This window comes from Pangasianodon hypophthalmus, chromosome 26 (genome assembly GCF_027358585.1).
Source record: "Pangasianodon hypophthalmus isolate fPanHyp1 chromosome 26, fPanHyp1.pri, whole genome shotgun sequence".
Taxonomy (NCBI): Eukaryota; Metazoa; Chordata; class Actinopteri; order Siluriformes; family Pangasiidae; genus Pangasianodon; species Pangasianodon hypophthalmus.
In genome coordinates this window covers 10679062-10698049 of record NC_069735.1, presented here as the reverse complement: position 1 = coordinate 10698049, position 18988 = coordinate 10679062, and the positions used below count along the sequence as shown (strand labels likewise).

At 36.8% G+C, this 18988-nt stretch overlaps 1 protein-coding gene across 8 annotated transcripts in view; it reads right to left on the bottom strand.

Moving 5' to 3' along the window:
• atp11a (ATPase phospholipid transporting 11A) overlaps window positions 1–18988 on the bottom strand; it is a 99229-nt gene that overhangs the window by 61532 nt on the left and 18709 nt on the right. The gene's annotated exons all lie outside the window — the stretch shown is intronic.

The following is an 18988-nucleotide window of genomic DNA, read 5'->3' as shown; positions in this document are numbered from 1 at the left end:
AAGTTTAAAGTCCATGACTACTCGTGAATGTGTAGGTACTCAAACACATACGCTCGTTCAATGTACAAAGCAGAAAAGATAATATTGCACACTCTAATCGGATCACGTATTCCCAGATTATGATTCATGTGCAGTACTTTCAGATGAAATTATATTCCCATGTACGACGACAACACAATATCCAGAATGTGCTAATAAAATATTCATCCACAGCATCAAAACAGCGCTGCAGATCCAGTCCTGAGGAATTTAATAACATCCTGCAGTATGTATGGATCGCTGTTATGGGCGATGACGGCTGCACAGATCATCAATACACGTGCACAGAACATTATATAACCTATAAGCCACCACATTTACGTTTTATTTTGTATTTATGCTAATACAGGGTCACATTTTACAGGGATTAAAAAGCAAACACCTTTCCTGGTCATAATAATGGTAATAATACACACACGCTGATGTATGACATCAGTTTCAGAAGTATTGGCACCCTTACCAAATATGGGGTAAAAAGAAAGAATCAGTGTATACTTTAATAATTTTGTGTTTGTGTGTGTATTTGTGTGTGTGCGCATCACAGTAGTGTTGATTTTTCAAATCTGAGTGGTGAGAAGGTGTTGATTAATTTTCAATTCTAGCAGCTCTGACAGGTTTATAACAATGCATTTTTTCTAATAAGTTATTGTTTCTACAGTAACAGATAACTCTTGTATGGTGGACGTGCCACAAAAACTACACCTAATAATAAAAAACTGATTCTTTGATTTTTAACAAAGTAAAATGGATAATCGTTGATGTGGTAAAGTTTTCTATAATGAGAAGTATGTCTATTAGAGTCAGTGTAGGTTTTCCTCTAAGGGAAAGTCTTCAGGATAGAGGACATTGCGTTTTCCAGTTTCTCTCTATAACGTTACAAGCTTTTGCTTTTTTTAATTTCAAAATACAGAAAAAGATATATATATAAGATATATATATGTGTGTGCGTGTGTGTGTGTGTGTGTGTGTGTGTGTGTGTATATGTGTATATATATATATATGTATAGCTGCTAAAACGTGATAACAGGAACTGACTTGTTTTGCAGATTATCCACAAATGTAACAATAAATGGATAAAAAGTATGATGGGTTGTTCTTTAATAAATAAACAATTGCAATCGTTGGCAAATTGCTGCAGCATGAGAGTAAAAAAACACTTTGAAAGTTGCTGTTGTTGATTATTTTACTATATCGGTGTGTTTTATTCTCTATATGTACACTATATATTATGTTCTGTAGCATCAGCAAATGTTTACTTTGATGACATAAAAAAATACAAAAATTTTTGGTGTTGTATGTGTATTCAAGCAGCAACATGCTGTATAATAAACTGGAAGAAAAGCTTGTAGCTTTCACTGTGTTTCACTGAAGGGTTTTTAAAAGAGTACTGCAGATACTATGTGGTAACAGAAATCTATCCTTCTCAGCCTGTATAAAAGTCTCTAGGATGTGGGTTGTATGATGGAATAATCTTCAATGGTTCAGTTTAAGCTTTTAAAACTGATTAGGATTAAATAACATCTTAAGGACCCGTCTGCATTCAATCTGATCTTATCTTGCGCTCTCAGCCTGCGGTATTGGCACTTTGCAGGTAACTCAACACCATTTTCTATTTCTGACGTATATATTATTTTGGTTCAGAGCTATTTTTGGGGTTTGGATTGCTGATTTGGAGTACATTTATAGACATGGAGATGCAAAACGTAAGGACGGATATCATTGGTGCGTTATGAATAAAGATTATGTCAGGTTTTCATGTAAGGGAGAAAAAAACGGTCTATAAATGACTGATTATAGAAATTACTGATGCGAGGTTACATAGAGGGCACAGTGAAAACAGATGGTAAAGGTGTTAATATTTCATGCAAGGAGTGTCAGTAGAGAGGTCCGATCTCAGTGAAGTCAGACAGCACCATGATCGTGCCGTCATGGCTAAAGATAGCGTTTCAGCACCAGCAATGCTGGTCAGATTAATTCAACAAGATATAACCTGGACCTCATCACCATTAACACAGTCCAAAACATTCCCATTGTAACATAAAACAGGTCTCACCAGTTTCAAAAGTGGAGCACGGGCACAGAAAGCAGACCAGCATCTGCTCCATCCTACACGCTGATAACTGGCATAAAATATAGGCCTGTTCTAACACAACCCACACACATCCTGCCATTGATTCAACCAGAGCCCTGATAGCATTCTCCCAGTTTCTGTGTGTGACTCATCGCTGCATTATTCCCTTCACCGTCACTGTGATAAACGATATCTCCACTGTCCAGTGGACTAGTCTTCAATGACCGGAGCCTAGGTTACATCTGAATAGGCTTTCAAAGGCAGGTGCGGTGAATGAAAGCAAGTCTTTAGCAAGCGTCACCAGGCCAACAATCTTCTGAGCCAAAAGCATGATACATTGTGGGAGAGAATGTGTGTAGGAACGGGGCTTTTCGAAGTAGCGAGGGAGTTTACTGGAAGAAGAGGAGTTGGAAAAAAATCTTTTCAAATAACACTCGAAGAAACCAAAAGGGATTTTTAAAACAATACTCAAACAAACCAAAAAGGATTTAAAAAAAAAAAAAATCAAACAAACCAAAAAGGGTTTTAAAACAATACTCAAACAAAAATAGAATTTAAAGCAATGCTCAAACAAAAATAGAATTTAAAGCAATGCTCAAACAAAAATAGAATTTAAAGCAATGCTCAAACAAAAAAGATTTTAAAACAATATTAAAAACAAAACAAACAAAAAGATTCCGAAACAATGATCAAACAAACCAAAAAGGGTTATAATAGTCTAAACAAGAAATTTTAAAACAATACTCAAAAGTAAACAAAAGGGATTTTATAAAACAATACTGAAAACAACACAAAAAGGTTTTTAAAAAAATCCTCAAAACAATACTCAAACCTGAAGAGATTTTAAAACAATACACATACCAAGCAAAAACATTTTAAAACAAACCTCAAAGCAAACAAAAAGTAAAAAAAAAAAAAAAAAAAAAAAGACTTAAAACAAGCAGAAAATATTTTAAAACAACTCAGACATAAGATTTTGGAACAAAACTCAGACAAAAAGATTTCAAAGGATTTAAAAAATAAATGTACAAAACCGACAAAGAGTGTGTTCCAGTCTAATCTCTATCCATAACGTGTAGCATATGTGCAATTACTCTAACAGAGCGAACATTTCTGATTCTACTGGGTTCTAACAAACTAAGCCACAAAAATAGAGAAACAATGAAATATCGGCTATCAAATATTTTGATACACTGTTTTAAGCTTTTTATTTTCAGTTTTCTGATACTGTATAGACATTATTACACACTTACCAATTACCATGTATATGTTTGTCTGTACTGAGAATTTAATGAAAAACATGTCAACTAGAAACTCACTTAAAGTTAAAAACTACACGCATTACACAGATAGTCTTACCAAAGCTGTTCTTAATGTAGTTTTATCCAACTTTCCAACACTGGAGTCATTTCTCTAAGATAAAACGTAGACTCATCTCTGAATGGAGCTGAATTTATAAATATCTTTGACTAAAGAATTCATAAATGCATCAAATGTTTTTATGAATTCTTTAGTCAAAGATATTCATAAATTCAGTAATTATTTTAAATAATAACTCTTTTCTTGATTTCCTGCCTCACTGTTTTTCATATAGATGCTAAAGGCAAACAAATGTACCACCTGTAACCACCTATGCACAACATACTAGCACTGGGGCTACTGGTTAATATAGCAAAGGGCCAAAGACTACATTAAACACTAGATTATGGTTATCTAACTATATGCACTTTGCAGAATGCTAGCACACCCATTAACCAGAGTCCTTGCATCTACTATTAAAACAGCCAAAGGGTTCAATTCTACTCTGGCTTCCTTCTCGTTACCAGCCTGTAACATAGCATTCTTGCCATCTAACAGGAAGTTGAGTCAGTGAGCACTCTCCAGCTGTGCTCTCCATCTGTGATCATCCATTTCCAGAAAGACACAGATAGAGAAAGAGAGAGAAAGAGAGAGACAGAACGTCTGAAAGCCACGCTAACTTTAATTGATCCTGCTCTCTCACCCTGTAATGGTCCCCTCTTAGCATTCTTCGCCATTTACTGCTGTCTATGTCGTAACTCGATGCAATTAGCATGCTAGCTCTCAGTCAGTCGGGGGCTTGCTCCCTCTCTTGGGGGGGATGTCAGACCGATGTTTTCCAAGTGCACATAAAATATTGAAGCGCTCAGAGCTGCCGTCCATTATCATAAAGCATTGACGTCTTTTTAAAGGTTTCACACTGGGCCACACATTAACAGGAGGCTGAGGGATGTCAGTCGATGGAAAATGCTGATCAGTACACGCTATTGCTGGCTTACAGCGAGGTTAAAAAGGGTATAAAGAGTTTATGAGGCTGATGTTGGATTAATATAAGTAAACGCGGCCTCAAGTAATTGAAAAGAAAATGCTGGAGGGAGGTGGTTTAGTGTGCTACAGTGTACTAGGTCTCAATGTGTAAGATGGGTAGAAATCTATGATTTGGCATGTTCTCTTTTTCATCACAAATGAATGCAGACCATTGGAACGTGCTGATTGGTCCAGAGAAACTGTTTGTTTAAACTGTGGTTCCAGACTGTATCTATTATTAACCTGAATCCATGGAAACAAATGGAACCTCATGGGACATCCTGTGGAAAATAAGCAGAAATGAACTACAGCTCCACTATTTAAAAAATCCCATACTTATTAGGAATACTTTGTAAATGTTAAGCATCATTTTAACTATCTGAGCTTTTTCTGTCACAGATCTTCATAAAATGTGTAGTAGAATATAGAGCTCACTGAATAAATGACAAGGTTCAGTCACATGCGTGAAATCAGTTTGAAGAAATTTCACTGTTCACTCATTTTAAACTTGAAACCATAATAATATTTACATATTCAAAGGGGATGTAGATACACTAATGAAAATATATGAATATACGTCGTCATTAATTACATGCAGTTATTCCGACCACCTCTTTTAGGAAACATGTTTCCATGGACTTGGTGTCTAAATAACTGCATGTAATTAATGATGACGTATATTCATATATTTTCATTAATGTATCTACATGTGTTTCCAACTTGAATATAAACAAAAGAAAGTGTCCTAAAAGTGAGATTATAATGTTTATGTAGTCAGTTTCCAGCAGATGCTGCACTACAACGTTGTGTTACACCGTATGTATTACGCATATATGAAATCATTTGGGACTGGGGCTTAGCCATGTGTTAATTCCTGAATGAAAATGTCAGATTTTAACATCCTGGAATATAAAAACACCACTAAACATCAGCAATAGCAAAATACTACTATGGATAAGTATATAAAAATCTGAAAATTATGTATTTTCTTTGCTTATAGAAGGAAAACAATTTTTCGCCTTTAACGGTTTATGCAGTTTGAATGCAGAATGTATCTTCTCTACCACTGCATTGGCTTTTTATATCTTTACACATTAAACTACTAAATCTTTGTAAATTACAAGTTGAAGGTGTAAAAAAATCTGACAGCCATTGTCAGCCATAGTGAAATCAGGAAGGACCTTTGGTCTAACATTTTCATTTTCATGTTTAACTCAGATTTCTTAGGAATAATTTTGTCTTTTGCATACACCTTCGTTCTCTTGCGAGTTTCCTCCTCATGCCGTCTTGATTTTTCCATGCCACTGACACACTCTTGCTCATTAAAAGTCTGGCTCCTAATTTCTCTAAAGCTGTCATGTGACAGTGTGTTTTATAAGAAGTGCTTCATGTAAAAAAAAAAAAAAACCAATTAAATTTGACAAGTTCTCCATTCAGCATTTAGCTCCAATTCAGCTCCAATTCAGCTCCTGTGGATCATTTTATCCCACTGTCGACGGCTAAATATGCTTATGCTCAGTTTAAAGTAAGTCTTTTGTTCACAGTGGAACCCATCATTATGGGCTGTAAGAGAATTTTTTACTTAGTCCGACAGTTGAATTATGACAAAGTAGACGAGTGGAGAGAGTCAGAACTAATCATTTAAACACTCCATCTTGCGGAGAAGCTCAGATCTCCATCTGGACCGACATGTGATGGCCCCCAGGGCTTCGAGCAAAGATCACTCGCTCTTGTCTGTCGCTCACGTTTTTAAAATGTGAACAGCAGGGTGGGGTCAGACACACACACACACACACACACACACAATCTATTCTGTGATGGCGGCTGATGCTTCTAATCTATGACACGACCCCTAGGCAGTGATGTAATCTTTGCAGTTAGGGATTATCACTAAGACACTGAATGTGAAGTAAAAAGAGTTTGCATTTAGCAAACCTGAAGCTGTCTGGAAACTGAAAATACAAAATAACTTGTTTTCCCTCCAACCATAACATGTGCACACCCTAGGCTGGAACACTTGAATGCTAGTGCAAGAGGCGGTCCTTTCGGAAGTGACAGACAACATGATTGACAGGTGAATAGAAACGCCTCCTTGTCGTGATTGGCTGGATGTCAGGTGGTCCACATCACAGGAGGCTGATTTTATGAGGCTGATGCTGGATTCATTTCTTTAAACAAGTGAGGCCATGTAACAGAAAAGGAAATGCTGGAAGTGGATTAGTGTGCTACAGTTCACTATGGCTCAATGTCTAACCTGGGTCACAAATGAACGTAGCTCACCGGAACATGTTGATCGGTCTGGAGAAACATTTTACACAATCTAGGCTGCCACAGAGAACATTATTTTCCTATAAGCATAAATTAGGTACGTTAAGTCTAGATGGCTGAAGAAATGCCTTCGAATATTTTGTTGCATGAGAAAAATGTCTCTTCTGAAGCATAAATCAGTTCTTTACTCGCTCAAGCAAACCGGCAAAACATTACAAGAAGTGTTTAAACTAAAGAAAATCACTGAGTGCACCTTTAACATACAAATCGGCAATTTCCCACAACATCTTCAATAGCAAAATATCTATGTTGAGGTTAGGTTACAACATTCACACAGGTATTTACACAGATATTCATAATCTTCCATCCACTATAATTAAATCTGATCCATTCCAACTAGAGTAAATACCAACCATGCTGTAATATCTCCATTGCAATTCTTGTATTATATCACTTCCCGTTCCTGACTCACACACCCTCTGAGCCTCTGTGGCTCTGACCTCCTTCCACAGGTACTCATCATCATCATGCTCAGATTAAGCAGCCTGCCTGATGCTTTTGTGAGCAACCCTAATTAGCCTAGTTCAGTAATAAGGGAGGTGTAGTGCTGCTCATCTCCGGCTCTCTCTACAGAGACACAGAGAACAGAAGCTGTGTCACGTACAACCGAACAGAATCGAACCTTCACTGACTGAGCAAAATAAAGACCAGAAAGAGGTCCTGCGAAATACAGAAACAAACGCATTTGGATGTGATGTCTAAAACACCATAACCTGCATGATGTAAGTGCAGTGTTCATGACTCAGCAAACACCAACATCTGGCTCAAACAGCTGGCTGTGCTCACATATTCCCTCTGGTCAGATGCACAGAAATAGCTGTGACAGAATATTCCGGAAACACACCAATCACAGACAGGCGACAGATACCAAGCCTTGATGTTTTCACTACATGATCAGCACAAATAATCATAATTTAATCATTTTTGTTGACTTCCTCAATTGATTAAACAACCAGCTTGGTGATCTTAGCTAAAGATTAGCTAATTTGTTAATGTTTTTTTGTTTTTGACACTGGTGCATTAAATAATGAGTTTTAATTTTTTGATTTTGTTGTATTTTTCATTTTACAGGTAGAATTTCATAATCAATTATATATGCATATCTTTTAACATAACATTTAAGGTCATGTATAAACATATCCTTAGATAAGAGAATGATTTGTGTTGAAATGTAACCATTCCCCGAGATTGTATTAGTCACTAACATTCTGTTTATGGACCTTTTTAATTCCAGAACATTCTGTTTTGAAAGAGAAACAGCCATATAATCTCACACATTGGTTCATAAATTTTAAAACCAGACTTTTGATTTAGGTTCTTGGATTTTCTTAATATGTCGAGAATGTCCTACATGAACAGTAATTCGGAAATAATAAAATATTTTGATATACTGTTACAGAAAAGTGTGAATATAGCATCATCTATTTATCAGAATAGAACAAAAGAAAACAAAAGAATTTTTTTTTTTAATTTAGCTAATGTTAGCTGTTTGCTGAATCACACCAGGTCACACCAGAACTGCCCAAAAAAAAAAAAAAAAAAAATGCATAAAAAACGTTCTAAATTTGCTAAATAATTGTAATAACTATGATATCCTTTTAGAGCAAAACAACTGTAATTATCCTTTGTTGCAGCCTTAAGCTACATCAAACCGCTTGACCCCTTCTTTATGATTCTTACACGCTCATATGCGTGTAGTTTTAGCTCCATATACAAAAGACCAAACATGTCTCCAAGGCCAGTAATAATGTTTATGAGCAGGAGGCCACAAAGCTGGCTGAGATTAACGACCCTCTTATCGCTGTGAGTCCTTTCCTGTGTTGACGTTAATTAAAACGCGGAGGCGGGGGTTCAGTAATCAAAGCCCCCAGGTGCCTTTTGTTCATAATCAGAAGCGGAGATGCACTGATGCTCTAAGAGACAAGCTTGTAACGCTGTGATCACAAACTAGCTCACGGACACCACTTTCATTAGTAGCCTTCGTCACTACGTGGTATTAATCAGGCCGGATACGGAAACATTATTTCAGAGAGATGCTTTGTAGATATGGACCAGAATGTCCTAACACCAAGACTTGATATCTTTAGCCATATTACATGCATATGTGCACAATTACAATAATCAAAACTGTTCAGCCTGCAGAAAAACAAAATGGCCGAGTTGTAACAAATTTAGCCACAGTACACAAGCTAGCCAGCTCCCTACCCTGCTGAAAAAAAAAACAATAGAAACCATCACAGAAATTCTAGTGGTTTCCACTACAAATACCATTACAAACCATCAGCTAACCAAAATCCAGTACCTACCATTACTGGTCCTTACTGGTATCCACTAGACATAACATGCCACCAACAGAAGACAACAAATTACCAGTAGACACTCACAGGGACGATTACTACAATACAGTTCCCATTATAACCATTACAAGGTTTTTTCAGCAGGGTAAACACAGCACTGCACTAGCAGTTAGCCTAGCAATGAGTAGTTAGCTTCGTTACTTCTTCATCACAATCTATTTCACTTTAGTTTGCTAACAAGCTAGCTAGTGTTAGTCTAAATCTAAGAAAACTAGCTAATATTAGGCTAAGTATTACATTGTGTAAACCAGTAGCAAGGTCGCTAGCTAACTAACATTAGGCTAAGTATTATATTGTGTAAACCAGTAGCAAGGCCGCTAGCTAGCTAGCTAACATTAGGCTAAGTACTATACTGTGTAAACTAGCTTCCTTTCTCCATCCCTGGTTTTGCCTTAACCAACATGGAGATTTGCTTTTTTCCAGCACCCTTGGTTCCTGAACTCAACTGTCAAGTTGTTGTGTTTAAAACTAGACCATTGAACCAAACCAAGCAGCTACAGGATGAATCATGCTTTAATGCTTAATGACAGTTATTCTGAGGCAAAAATATCAAATGTACAATACATTTCACGAGGGAAAGAACTACTGTTCCCATAATGCTTTGCAAATTATGTCAAAGGATCACTTTCCCTCCACTTTTAGCCTGTTACTAATATGTCGTGTATTAATTTTCACCAGCTTTATCTTAGAATATTATTAGTATCTAGTATCTAATATACTGTAATATCTAATATGTAATACTATCTATCACACCATGTTCATAAAACAATGCGTTCAACAAAATGGTGGACCATGACGCAGATTCACATGCTACATATTTCCGTTTTCTGTGAAAGCGTACGCCTTCTCTGATATTGGTCAGTAAAGAAACCTAATTAACTAAGGAAGCATAATTTGCGCTCATCATTAAAATATGATTAATTGTTCAGCACTATTAGTCATTAACAAAGCTTTGGTGTATTCATTATCATGGGTACATCCTGTTCCTGTAGAGACGGAAAAAAAAACACCACACATCATCTGCTGTATTCAGGCTGCTGTTCCGTGTGGAAAAATCTAAAGCAGCTGACTAGCAGCGGGTTATATATAAAAGTCTCAGCATGTCTGAATCACACTTCAACAGCTGCCTTTGACTACCATGCCATCCATCCAGCATCTCAATACTGAACCTGGTGTGTGTTGTACCATTTGATAAGCCGATGTATCATCTGCTCTGCTTTCTGTATCACACTGCGAGTGTAGACAAGTGACTGAGAGCTGAGAGAAAACAAGCAAATCAATCACTCTCCATGTGCGAGAGGTTTTGTTTGTTAAGAGCTGATATGAAACTGGGTTTCTTCTCTCACATTTTAAAGTGCTATAACCTTGTGCATGCTCATATACAGTTATCTATAGTTATCTAAGGACTATTTGGTTTTCCCCCAGGCAGAAAGTCTGGGACTTTTCTACATCTCAGATTTCCTTTCTTACAACAATCATTCAGCAATCACTCATATTCTTATTTACAATCTTTTCCATCTTCCCAACATCTAAGAAGATAAATACGATAAAATACAGTGAATAAGTGTCTGGTAGAGAGAGTTATCTGATTAACAACCGTTGCAAGAGACATTGTGAACGCTCTGCTCACAAAGATGCTTATCATACATTTTAATATCCATCTAAATCAACACACGCTGTGTGTAAATCCTTCCTGTTTATTCACTCTCTGCATTTTAAAAAGTCTCCATAACAAACAAGTACAGGACAAAAAAAAAAAAAAATCCAGTTAATAGACTAAGCAGGATGAGAATCATCCACTACTGATATGCCTTAGAATTCTTAACTCTACCAGGGATTTTTTTCACTTCACTTCACTTCACTACACGTCACGTCACGTCACATCACGTCACTTACTGCAACTGGAGCTCAACAAATCCAGGAAGTGACTGGAGTCATGCCTGGACTTGTTGAAATCATGCAAAACTTAGGCAGGTGCTTTTTGAGTTCCATCAAATAGTTTAATTTGGCAGGCTGCACATATACAATACTTACTACATAACCTACCTGTGACCCCTTAGGTGCACTATAAATCTTCCCCAATGTATATAGCGTTTATCGTGTGTGTTCCAAAGTAAAGTTGGATGATATGACAGTACGATATTATATGTTAACATCTTGTTTTAATTTTTTTAGTATTGCTAGCATAGTCAGGCTTCAGGACTTTTATAATCTCACAAGCCAGAGTTCTAGCATTCACCAGAGTCTAGTACATTGCAAAAAAATCTAATTCGGTGAACTTTTTTCAGTGATCATATCTTGCTCAGAAAAGGTCATTGTGTCTCAGTGTCCAAAGGTATGTTTTTTATTTCTGAATCATAAACTGCAAAACTGTGCATTTTTGTCTTTGTAAAACTAAATAAACCAGAAATTGCCATAAATACAGGTCTAATATTGTAAACAAAATGTACTACAAGTTCACCATATCTTAAAAATAAATAAATAAATTTATAAATTCCACCAAAAATTTGAATAATCAAAGTCTCTGACCTGGGGAAAATTAAGGAATAAAACATAATGAGCTCCATAGACGTCATTTTAACTGGAATTAATTTGGCAATAGAGCTCCAAAGTCGACTAAAATGCCCGAATTTCACTGTCTCTTTTCTCAGGCACCGTAGACTGTAGCAGCACGGGGCTGGTATCATTTGAAAGCTACAGAAGAGCTCATTTTAATGGTTATAACATTGTAACCATATAACCTATAATGCAAGTTGGTCGCTGTCAGCCGGAGTTATCATTTCATTTATTAAATAAGCATCAATTTGGTGACAAAAACTATATGCAAGCCTTTAGCAATCCTTTTGCAATTAGAAACAGAGCTTGTGATAAATAATGAAATCGTTAACCCACATAATATAATATATAACTCAGTTTAACTTAGCAAATGGTTATTTCTATTCTGTTTGTATTTTGTGTGTAGAAAATGGTCCAAAGGCATTCACTTTCATTAATTGTGACAAACCAGACAAATGAAAAATTAAGGAATTGCCCACAGTCACTAAACTGACCTGCTTATTTCACTGCAAATTTTGGACACATCCTTCTAAAGCATTTTAAACCCATCATCATCCCGGTAATCTCCCTTCTGTGATGATGCTTTTGCTGGTCTTTACAGATCTAGCCCTTGAGTCTTCTCTACAGCTGGCTCAGTCAGGCTTTATCCTAATGTGATCTGAATGTTACACAACAGTTAATCCAGAAGTTCTACTTTTCCCAACTTCCCCTCACAGCCTCCAGTTTACAGAGTATCCAATTATCCAATCCAACAGTCATCTCAAAACCTAGTGCCAGAGACCTTAATGTAGTGTTAATTGTTTATTTCATGTTAGCTGCATCAAGGCCAAGTCCCCCAAAGGACAACATGGCAGTTCAATGTCAGTGTCCATCGATCGATGCAAATTCAGTGTGTGATTTAGTCAGGCTATCCCCGATGCTTTGACAAACACGTTTTTAAACAGATCCTTTTCACTTCAGATGGTGCGTCAATCATCGTGTCAGCTAGATGTTTTCAAGATCACACAGAAAATATGTGCCTGAAGCTAGCACAAACCCAACACCTAACATGCAAAGAACTACAGTCAAAGACAAACAAAGAAACAATTTATTGCAACCTTTCAGTTTCAGTTACGCACATGCTAAAAAGTACCTAAAAACATTCTTTAACAGGACAAGTGAAAGTCGCTATTCAACTCCAACGTACGGGAATCCCCATGTAATCTGATATACCGACTGTAAGTAAAAGTGATAAGTACAAGATCAGGATATGTTCTCTTCTTCAATCAGGTGAGTATCTTTCACCTGTAGTTATGTTCGTGTTGCACAACAATGTAGGAATTTCAGTCACAAATATGGCAACCACGACAGAAAAATCACACTAGCGTACTTGCTCAAGTGTCCCATATTCATATGTATTTACGAGAGTAAAAGGAATTCAACACTACACCAGTTTAACCTCATCTCCATCTCCAGTACAAGCAATACTGATGTCCTGCTGCGTCGAACAAATTATACCATCCGTCATTGTCAACTCTGAAATGTTGACTAGTTAAAAATGGAGCGTGATGACAGAAGGACAAACTCCTGAGAGAGACAAGAACAGATGACGACATTGTTAGCATCTAGCCTTAAATAATCAGGTGCTTGTAATGGGAGGATGAGCTGATGCTTGAGAACAAAGTCCTATAAATATCCTTATGATTATTAATGTTCTCTGGAGGCTAAGAAGACAAAACTAAATTTCCTCTAGAATCCTGTGGTTTCAATAAATCAAATGCCCCCTTGCCTATTGTTCTTCTGGGCCCCTGGACAGTAGACAGTTTTGAGAAAATAAAGAGCTTACACCTAGAACATTCTTGCTAATATCCCCTCTTTACTGTCTTTCTTTCCTTCCTCAGCGTTAGATTTTCAGTGGTTGGACTGATCAGGCAGTCGTAGTGGTGGGCTTTTACACCAGAACACGCTGCTGAATATTAATCAACAAAGCAATCTGAGTGATGTGGTCTTGGAAATATGGGAAGCAACCTGAGATGGAGATCTAAAGCAGAACCATGAAATAAACCACTTGCCACTTGCATTTGTCCAATCTCAAATTATTTCCTAACTTGCACCCAGTATTGTGTAGTCTTCCCCTTTGTTCAAGAGCTGAAATGATCTCAGCGGCTAACAAAAAACCCTCCAGGGAGATGAGCATCTGGGTCTGGCGACCTGTGGGTTTATTTATATGAGCTACTTCTGCACAAAACCCCGGCTAATTAACCCGCTTTCATTAGCCGGCGCCTGGATGGCGCTTGCTAATCTTGTAGTCGGTTGATGTCCATGTTAATGATATGCTTGCATCCGTGGCCTTGATCTCACAGGTGATTAATTTAACTAGCTTGGCAGAGCGACCAAGCATTTTACTCTTCATCTGAGGCCTGTCGGATCTGGTACACGCCACCATTAAATAGCCAGCGACGTGAGCCGAGACAGATAGTGTGCGCTCACGCTTCTCGAATGTAGCGCAGCATACTGTAATCTGCAAGTGCAATTATTGACACTGCAGTTTGCACGTCTTTTATAGGCAGAGTCATGTGCATTAGAGCAGAGAAAGTTCATAACTGTGCATAACTGGGATAAGTGTTCCACTTTAATACAGTGCGACCTAAATGGAAGAGGAGCATCTGAGAATACTTTATTATTAGAGCGTAAAGAAATGCAGAGCTGTAACGGGTCAGTGCTTTTCATGGTAGATTGGTGGTCACCTTGGAAGTATTATTAATTTCGTTTCTAGAGAAGTGAAACAGGAAATGCAGAGAGCAGGAGTTGTCAACTAGTGGACCGAAATCCAGATGCGGACCCAGTAAAGTATTTCAGTGGAACGAATATACTGTAGCAGAGCTGCTAAATGTTTTTTTTTTTTTTTATTGCCAGCAATACACTGACTCTGGTTTCATAAATATGAAACACTGCAGTTTCGATTTATCCTATCAACTGCATTATTTAGCTGAAGGTAGCTCATCAGACCAGAGACTAGCTACAGAGCTAGAGATATTAGCTCAGAAAGGGAAGAGGTTTTTAAAATTTTCACTCTCTGGTCTGATGAAGTGATGACATGACTTTTTTTTTTTTTTTTTTTTTAAAAAACTGATGACAAAAACAAAATGTTTAAAGACGATTGGACAGGAAGACGATTTATTCCTTATTTGAAATGCAAAACAGATGTGTCTCCTCTCTTCAGAGTGGAGGTGTGCATCGGGATAAAAAGTCACAGGAGCAGGCGATTTTTATTTTAATACAGGTGATCAGATATGATGCTTACAAAGAAAGGTCGCGTCACTAATTTTTTTTTTTTTTGTAACAAATTTTACTTGAATACCCCTGATGTAGAGTATCAAAGGACATAATGTTTCCCTGAGACTTTGTGCTTCCAGTCTCATTACCACACTGTGTAAATCTAAAAGCTGAGTACCACCAGTTGAGACCATTTATTGTCCATTTTGTCCTCCGAGTGATGACAGGACGTGTTTATTCAGGCCTGCAGGTCACATGCTAGGTTCGTGACTCCCTCAGACAGGCACTGGTTGTTTCTTGTCCTCTCTCTTGCGTTCTCTCTCTCTCTCTCTCTCTCTCTCTTACACACATCTGAATCCACAGCCAGGGGAACAATCAGGCTGATGACTGCATTCTCTGATCAGCAGTCTTATCACTGTGCTGCTCATTTCCTTCTCGTCTATTCTCCAATTGCTGCATTAGAGAGACAGAAATTTTCCGGCGAAGACTATGAGCACACATGTGATAAGAAACAGCAACTAAGCTAGTGCATTTTAAGGTCACCTTGGCGGACAAATTTAGATACAAACGTAAGCCTTATATTTATATGTTTCCAAATTCAATTGGAAAATATGATGCTCCACATTCGAGCTCGTCTAGCTTTGGCTTGACCTGGTCACTGACGGATGGATGCATGTGATCACTATGAGATTAGGTGGACGTTGGTGGTCACATGACTATAGCACTTCCTCCCATAGCAACCGGATCAGCTGACCTGTCCAATGGGGTTAATCGCCTTTACCATTCCAGACCAGCTAATTACTGTAGCAGAAAGAGGAAAAACTCGAGACAGAACAACAAACAAAAATGCTGGAAGACTTCCTGCAAATCATGTCTTATAATGCATTATAAACATACAGCACCTAATACACCCTAAACCCGTTCAATTGCTCCTGATAAATTTTGGTTTCACGTGTAACACTTTGCAATATATAACTTTATAATACCAGGATATATAATGCATTATAACACGTGTTTCTGAGAACACTATAGACATAAAGGTTATAATGCTCTGTAACGCATTCCACCTACAATACCAGAGCCTTTCATATACACAAGCTTTACTTTATAAACCATATATAACGTAATAACATGAGGTTACATATTACCTTATAATACCTTGAACATTGGAGACAAGTCATAATGCATATAACACAGTTTCGGCATTATAACCTGCGGTACAGACACCTGTGTTATAGTGTATTACAATGATTATTTCTGTGTCTATACTAATAATATCATATGCTCATGCTTTATTAAGCATTATAAACAGTCTGTAACTACTTAGTACTTAACATAAGCATGTATAGTAATGATTACATTTATACCACTTTATAAAGCATGAGCACATGACTTCGTGTCAAAATATAGAAAGCATTATAAGAGCTGTTCATAAGAACATTGAAGACACGTTATAATGCACTATAACACAGGCTCTGCATTATAACCTGTGGTACAACAAAGCTGTGTTATAATGCATTATAGCTGTCATGTCTATGTGTCCTGACTATTTAGTACCTAACATAAGCATGTATAGTTTTGGTTCAATAACGCGTTATAAAGCATGATTACCTTTCTTTGTGTCAGAATATAAAAATATTATAATATCTGTTCATAAGAACATTGAAAACATGCCATAATGCACTATAACACATGCTGCATTATAAACTGTGGTACAGATAGTAAAATATAATGCATTACAAAATTATATATTACTATATATCCTGACATTACAAAGTCATATTCTTATTAAGCTTTATGCATGGGCCATAACGACTTAGTGCTTAATATAAGTGTGTGTAATTGCTTATAAGTAGCTATGGTTAGATTTATAACACTTTATAAAGCACGGGCACTTGACATTATGACAAAATATATAAAGCATTATAATTTGTTTGTAAGAACATCGTAAACACTATTATTGTTCACTAAAACATAAGCACCGGGATAATATCTGTACCACACATTATAATGTGTTATAGTGCATTATAAAACCAGTGTCTGCAATATTCATATGAACACGAGTGTTATACATTTAACCAGAACTATTATAAGCAATATACAGGCTTATGTTGGTTGCAATAATGTCTCATGGATGTTATATAACTGGTTATAAATGCATTCATAATGCATTATGAATACAGAAAATCACAGTAAATGTAAATATCATTTGCACTTTTACGTAGAACGGTTTCTTGTTCTGTCTCAAGATTCCCCCTGACTTTGGCCATTGTGGGACATCTGCGTTACGTCAGGTGTTACAGATTCTTTATAACTGAACAACTGAACATTTTCCGATAGACACACAAACACACACACACACACACACACACACACACTTATAAGCATTAAACTGGAACTACAAGAGGTTATGTTAGGAAACAACTAGAAAAACCAGCTTCATAGATTCACGTAGAGTTGTGCTCTACCATCACTCATTCAAACATTCTAAATATAGTTTCGCTATAGCAACCACATTTAAGACAAGGACTGATTAGTTTGTTGTGTTGCTTCTCTAAATAGAGCCGTCACGATGAGCCTTCTTTAACAAAAGCTGCAGGGACAAATACAGATCTTTCTCCATTCTAAAAATAAAACTAATAATTAGGACAGTGTCAAGGTTGCACCAGAAAAAGCTTAGTCAGGAAAGGCTGTGCATGAGAGAGGAGAAAAATCGTTCCTTGTTCTAAATTTAAACAATTAGGGCTCTTTTTCATGGTCACTGAGGGTAAGTAAGAAGGTAAACAGGAAGATGGAGGATAAACACCATGTTCTTTGAATCTGTCCCCACAGATCGCCTTGAATCAGTTAAGTCTAGCTTTACTTAAAATCCTCCTTGATTTAGATAAATCGCCAAACATTAAAGGTGCGGTCTGTAAGTTTGAAGTCAGGATATAAACTTTTTTTTCTCCTCACATTAATAAAGTATCTCCTTGGAGAAGAAATTCTGGATTGTGTGACATCCCAGGCTCTGTAAACGGCAGAAAAAAACACTGATGTGGACCACCAACACCCAACCAATCATGACAAGCAGGCATCTGTTTGCTTGTTAAACATGTCGCTCATCAAGCCATGTGTTTTTTGGTTAACACAAAAATGATGGTTGTATTTATTTGTCCCCTCCAGGGACCCGATTATGAGCTTCACGTAATGTCCACAAAAAACAGAACAGAAACTTACAAATCTGTTTTTTTGTCTTGTTGGTGGTTTATTGTTTGGTATTTTTCTTGTTATTTATTACTTATTTATGTATTTATTTTAAATTGGTATTGCTATTAAAACTGGTATTTCACGTCCTTTCAACCTTTTATTATATATAATTGTGAAGTTTTATGTTTTTGTTTAAATAACTTAAAACATGAAATTGCAAAAGATATCACTGCGCAAAATTTCAAACAAAAATATTTAAACAACAGAAACTTACAAACTTTACGTCTGGTCTCAAATTAAAAAAGACGCTAATGAGTTATGAACCGCATGGCCTGATTCAGTAGTATTCCTGTATTACCTGATGTGACACCTCAGTACGGTTTTATTTAATGACAATATTTGCAAACCCGCCAACCCTGAAGACAAGTAACGTGTAGTCATGCTGAGGGGGCGGGGCAATAACAAAAGTACATTTTCAAAATAGACCTTCCACCACTCATTGGATTGTGTAAGGCAGAAATTCGGGTGCACATATATACGATAACCACAAGGCACTTGGGGGGATAAAGCTGGCACTCTTCTGTATTAGTTAAAATGTAGACACTTTGTATGCATACTTTCTTTCTTCCTATTCTAGGAAAATATATCTAATATAATAAGAAAGTGTGTATGGAAACTTTTTTGTATAAAAACAGATGAGTGGCAGCTTTTTCCCCCTAGCACCTGGTGGTACATGTACATACACACACTACCATCCAAATTATTTGTAAAGTGTTAGATTTGACAATTTCATATTTTTTCTGTCAAAAAATTAGCCTTTTTTTTTTTTTTTGCAAAAAAATGCCATACGTTCATATGCGCATATGTT